We start from the raw sequence: 6,596 nt of genomic DNA on the forward strand, positions 1-6,596 counted from the left end.
TTTTATTTCCATGTTAAGAACTCCTTTGAGCATTTCTTGTAAGTTTGGTCTAGTGATAATGAATTATTTCAGCGTTTGCTTGTCTGGGAAATACTTCATTTCTCTTTCATTTATAAAGCTTATTCTGGCAGGATACAAAATTCTGGATTGACAGTTTTTTTTTTCTTTCATCACTTTGAAAATAGAATCCCAATCTTTTCTGGAAAAATATAGAATCTTCATGAATTTGTGTGTCATCTTTGTGTAGGGGCCATGGTAATCTTCTCTGTATCATCACAATTTTAGTATATTTGCTGCTGAAGTGAGTAGTACTTTGGATTTAATAAAGACAAATCCTGGGCAAAGACCCTTGGCCAGGTAACCTTAAAGAAGCTTCAAGGATGATAAGCTCAACATACCAGGTCAATTCTATGAGACTGAAAATATTGTTTCATCTAACTTCTACAAATTTTTCAAAATTAGAATGGAACATTGTGAGGTTTTTAAGAATCACTTAGTTCATATTATTTTATATTAAATAATGCATTGAACATTAAATATTTTATCCTTTCTAAGTTAGTATCATTTCCTTTATAAAGCTTCAAAAATACATTTAAGTTAAAGAGATTTTTGTTCTTCAAATTACATAGGGGTATTATGTCTCTTCCAATTTTACACAAGTAGATTTTGATAAAGTGACATTCTATTATTATAGCAATAATAAAAATAAAAAACAATAACATGAAGTTTTAGAAAAGCACCAGTGCAAATATATGTGAACTATTATTGAAAAAGCAATAGGAAAAGGTCAATAACTGAGGAATCAATTTCATGTGGAATAATGTGAAATACCAAAGGAATCAAGACTTGGACATGATTTCACTGATTTTTATCATAAGGGCTTCTCTTATGAGATGTTTTAAGAGAAAGAGTCAAGCTTATCCAATAATCCGTTATGTAAACTTAAATTTAAAAGAACACACTTATGGAGATATAATTAAATATTACCACTTAACTAACATAACCACTTTATTGAATTTCCAAACTTGAGGTGCAAGCATGAAGCATTATTCTTTCCCCTGTAATCTTTACCTTTGGCCATGGCATGAAGACTCTTCATTTTCCATCTTTCAATTACACCTTGAGAGGATCCTGTAGCTTTATTGTCATTTTAAGGCATGAAACAATCTAATCCAATTCTGGTTTATCCAGCTTAAAGTTTCAAACTCATATCCCTTTTTTCCTAAATTCAAACCTGACTTTGGGCCAAAAGCCACTTGTAGGTAGCAGTGAGGGCTGTTTTTTCTTTCATCCTTCCCTCCCCCTTCTGGGTCCATCTTTATCCAGGCATAGAGAAAAGTAGTTCAGAGAGAAAAAGCACACTCCCTTCCCTATTGATTTTTCTTTCCCTCCTTAAGCCCTCTTTGTGGCATGTGTTTAAATAGTGGCATTTTACATGTGTCATGAGTTGGTTCTTTAGAGGCACTTTTGATAAATTCTTTATCATTTGCAAATAAGGAAGATTATTTTCTGGCTTTACCTCTTTTGAAGAATTTCTTAGATGGAGTCTTCTCTGGCTCCTCATCCTTACACACTTGCCAGGATCTCTTGATAGAATACCAAGCAGACATCTAAAGCACAGTTACTTCCTTATTGTCCACTGGGCTATGATGAGGCACACATCTACTGCCACCCAAAGAAATGAGAGTGCACTTGCCTCACTGCAGCTCTTTCCATACACAACCCTCTCTCTCCACTCAGCCATATACCTCAAGTTTTCTACCCTCCCTAACCCCTCCCCTGCTTCAAATGTACAAGTGCAGATTAGCAACTCTGTTGCATAAACAGATATCTAATCAGTAAATTAGATGACTGTTTTCATTGTAACCAAATTATGCATGTATGTAGCTCCAATATATCTCCTGAGATATCTCTAATCTTTTCTTTACATGTTGTGGTGGGGACTATAGTTAGGGTAGAAGAGAGTTCTGCTGCTGTTTAGTATGTCTTGTACAAATGCATCTGGTGTTTTTTTTTTTTTTTTAATCTGACTCAAATGTTCTTTTTGGTTGTTAAAACATTTTGGAATTAATTTATTATTTCTGATATACCATTCCCTAGCATCAAAACTTTCTGTTACTAGAAGGGTGTGGACAAACTGTCCTCATATTTATCCCTTGCCTAAAACAGAGAAGTTCATTTAACATTAAATTTTATCAACTGAACAATGAGATAAGAATTTCATTCAATTCTTCAATTAAGTTTTACTTCAAAAAAATAGGACCAGGATGGATATTGAAGTTGCTACTGTTATTGATAAAATATTTTAATTTTTTTTGTCTTTTCTCCCCCTTGCCCCCATTGTACAGCTGATCCCTCTCTTTCAAGATTGGCCATTTTTCCTATTTAACACCTCTTACTCTGTCTAAACAGAGTTCTATAGAGTTTTCAAAACATACTTGGAACATTCCTTGTTTTCTCCCCTCAGATGACAATCAGTGATGGATGACAGATGTTACTTATAAGACTTCAGAAAATAAAGAGAGATTGAAATGAGGTTTAGCAAATTAACATAAAAGAATACAAATCTATTGCTTCAAAATTATTAAAGATCTTTTGAAAAAGTTACATTGCACTCAAAATTTTGTAAGAAACCTAAAAAAATTATTTGCGAGCATTTTATTGTCTTTTCCTTAAGTTATCTCTATTTGCTCACTCTTTATTATTATAAATAAAAGTTATTTTTGTTAGTGATTATTTTAAGTGTCTCACCTATTGCTTGAATATTAGAACTCATATCATTTATTTCACATTTGGTATAAACTTTCAGTTAAGCATTTGGTTAAGAACATATACATGATTCACCAATCATTCATATATTTTGTATGAATTAGTAAAAGTCTTATATTTTGTATAAAGGTGAAAAGCCAGAAAACTTTCAGAATTTAAAACTGCAATTTCCACTTGGATTCAAATTTTGAGGGACAAATCATGTGCAAAATTTGTTGAGCTTAAAATATTAGTAATTTCTATTACAACTTTGAATGATAAGTACAACTGCTTACCTGAAAGTTATAAGAAGATCTGGCAGATCTGAAAAGAGATGTTTTTGTCCCCCAGAAATGTGTATTTTGGGAAGTAAAATGGAGTTGAACTTCAGTGTCTCTAAGTAAACATGTTATGTATTGTTAATATACAATATTTAGGGATTTCTTATTAACAAATTCAACATGATTATTTCTGAGTAGAGAAACAACTTACATTTTAGTGGAGTGTTTACAAAATGAATTTTGAAACTGCTGTGATCTAGTGATACAAAGTAAAGACAATAAGGAAAATCAAGCAAGTATTACATACTTTCTGTAGACTATCTCATTTAACTCATTACTCATCTTTCTGAATCGACACAGAAAATTTAGACAACTCATCCAAAATCATAGAGTTAGTAAACTGAAAGACCAGGGTGTGTTTTCCAATTCAGTCCTTTTCGCGATAGGCCACATGGCTTTCTGGAAAGTAGGATATTGCTTACAGAGTTAGGCAGAAGGGAATTCTGAAAGAAGTTACTCTCTGGGCTCCATGTGGACAGTGCCTTAGAACCTCACAGCACGGGTTTTTGGGTGGCAGAGGGCAGGGAAAGATCAGTGAAAATATATATTTCAAGGTTAAATGTGTTTGAATCTTTTGTCAAGTTATTGCCTTATAATTCTTCAATGGAGCTTTAAAAATTATTGTTTAAGTGAGACTTTTTAAAATTTTATTATTATTATACTTTAAGTTTTAGGGTACATGTGCATAATGTGCAGGTTTGTTACATATGTATACATATGCCATGTTGGTGTGCTGCACACATTAACTCGTCATTTAGCATTAGGTATATCTCCTAATGCTATCCCTCCCCCCTCCCACCACCCCACAACAGTCCCCAGAGTGTGATGTTCCCCTTCCTGTGTCCATGTGTTCTCATTGTTCAATTCCCACCTATGAGTGAGAACATGCTGTGTTTGTTTGTTTTTTTGTCCTTGTGATAGTTTGCTGAGAATGATGGTTTCCAGTTTCATCCATGTCCCTACAAAGGACATGAACTGTTCATTTTTTATGGCTACATAGTATTCTATGGTGTGTATGTGACACATTTTCTTAATCCAGTCTATCATTGTTGGACATTTGGGTTGGTTCCAAGTCTTTGCTATTGTGAATAGTGCCGCAATAAACATACGTGTGCATGTGTCTTTATAGCAGCATGATTTATAATCCTTTGGGTATATACCCAGTAATGGGATGGCTGGGTCAAATGGTATTTCTATTTCTAGATCCCTGAGGAATCACCACACTGACTTCCACAATGGTCGAACTAGTTTAAAGTCCCACCAACAGTGTAAATGTGTTCCTATTTCTCCACATCCTCTCCAGCACCTGTTTTTTCCTGACTTTTTAATGATTGCCATTCTAACTGGTGTGAGATGGTATCTCATTGTGGTTTTGATTTGCATTTCTCTGATGGCCAGTGATGATGAGCTGTTTTCATGTGTTTTTTGGCTGCATAAATGTCTTCTTTTGAGAAGTGTCTGTTCATATCTTTTGCCCACTTTTTGATGGGGTTGTTTGTTTTTTTCTTGTAAATTTGTTTGAGACCATTGTAGATTCAGGATATTAGCCCTTTGTCAGATGAATAGGTTGCAAAAATTTTCTCCCATTCTGTAGGTTGCCTGTTCACTCTGATGGTAGTTTCTTTTGCTGTGCAGAAGCCTTTAGTTTAATTAGATTCCATTTGTCAATTTTGGCTTTTGTTGCCATTGCTTTTTGTGTTTTAGACATGAAGTCCTTGCCCATGCCTATGTCCTGAATGGTAATGCCTAGGTTTTCTTCTAGGGTTTTTATGGTGTTAGGTCTAACATGTAGGTCTTTAATCCATCTTGAATTAATTTTTGTATAAGGTGTAAGGAAGGGATCCCGTTTCAGCTTTCTCCATATGGCTAGCCAGTTTTCCCAGCACCATTTATTAAATAGGGAATCCTTTCCCCATTTCTTCTTCTTGTCAGGTTTGTCAAAGATCAGATGGTTGTAGATATGCAGCATTATTTCTGAGGGCTCTGTTCTGTTCCATTGATCTATATCTCTGTTTTGGTACCAGTACCATGCTGTTTTGGTTATTGTAGCCTTGAAGTATAGTTTGAAGTCAGGTAGCGTGATGCCTCTGGCTTTGTTCTTTTGGCTTAGGATTGACTTGGCAATGCGGGCTCTTTTTTGGTTCCATATGAACTTTGAAGTAGTTTTTTCCAGTTCTGTGAAGAAAGTCATTGGTAGCTTTATGGGGATGGCATTGAATCTATAAATTACTTTGGGCAGTATGGCCATTTTCACGATATTGATTCTTCCTACCCATGAGCATGGAATATTCTTCCATTTGTTTGTATCCTCTTTTATTTCATTGAGCAGTGGTTTGTAGTTCTCCTTGAAAAGGTCCTTCACATTCCTTGTAAGTTGGATTCCTAGGTACTTTATTCTCTTTGAAGCCATTGTGAATGAGAGTTCACTCATGATTTGGCTCTCTGTTTGTCTGTTATTGGTGTATAAGAATGCTTGTGATTTTTGTACGTTGACTTTGTATCCTGAGATGTTGCTGAAGTTGCTTATCAGCGTAAGGAAATTTTGGGCTGAGACAATGGGGTTTTCTAGATATACAATCATGTCATCTGCAAACAGGGACAATTTGACTTCCTCTTTTCCTGATTGAATACGCTTTATTTCCTTCTCCTGCCTAATTGCCCTGGCCAGAACTTCCAACACTATGTTGAATAGGAGTGGTGAGAGAGGGCATCCCTGTCGTGCCAGTTTTCAAAGGGAATGCTTCCAGTTTTTGCCCATTCAGTATGATATTGGCTGTGGGTTTGTCATAGATAGCTCTTATTATTTTGAGATACGTCCCATCAATACCTAATTTATTGAGAGTTTTTAGCATGAAGCATTGTTGAATTTTGTCAAAAGCCTTTTCTGCATCTATTGAGATAATCATGTGTTTTTTGTCTTTGGTTCTGTTTATATGCTGGATTATATTTATTGATTTGCATATGCTGAACCAGCCTTGCATGCCAAGGATGAAGCCCACTTGATCATGGTGGATAAGCTTTTTGATGTGCTGCTGGATTCGGTTTGCCAGTATTTTATTGAGGATTTTTGCATCAATGTTCATCAAGGATATTGGTCTAAAATTCTCTTTTTTGGTTGTGTCTCTGCCAGGCTTTGGTATCAGGATGATGCTGGTCTCATAAAATGAGTTAGGGAGGATTCCCTCTTTTTCTATTGATTGGAATAGTTTCAGAAGGAATGGTACCAGCTCTTCCTTGTACCTCTGGTAGAATTCGGCTGTGAATCCATCTGGTCCTGGACTCTTTTTGGTTGGTAAGCTATTGATTATTGCCACAATTTCAGATCCTGTTATTGGTCTATTCAGAGATTCAACTTCTTCCTGGTTTAGTCTTGGGAGGGTGTGTGTGTCGAGGAATTTATCCATTTCTTCTAGATTTTCTAGTTTATTTGCGTAGAGGTGTTTGTAGTATTCTCTGATGGTAGTTTGTATTTCTGTGGGATCGGTGGTAATATCCCCTTTATCATTT

At 35.3% G+C, this 6,596-nt stretch overlaps 1 non-coding gene across 1 annotated transcript; it reads right to left on the minus strand.

Moving 5' to 3' along the window:
* Positions 1-203: 203 nt before the first annotated feature.
* On the minus strand, positions 204-309 carry LOC112133978 (U6 spliceosomal RNA). Its single transcript, XR_002915574.1, has one exon. It is a non-coding gene; the product is annotated as a U6 spliceosomal RNA (small nuclear RNA).
* Positions 310-6,596: the final 6,287 nt, after the last annotated feature.

This window comes from Pongo abelii, chromosome 5, assembly GCF_028885655.2.
Source record: "Pongo abelii isolate AG06213 chromosome 5, NHGRI_mPonAbe1-v2.0_pri, whole genome shotgun sequence".
Classification (NCBI taxonomy): Eukaryota; Metazoa; Chordata; class Mammalia; order Primates; family Hominidae; genus Pongo; species Pongo abelii.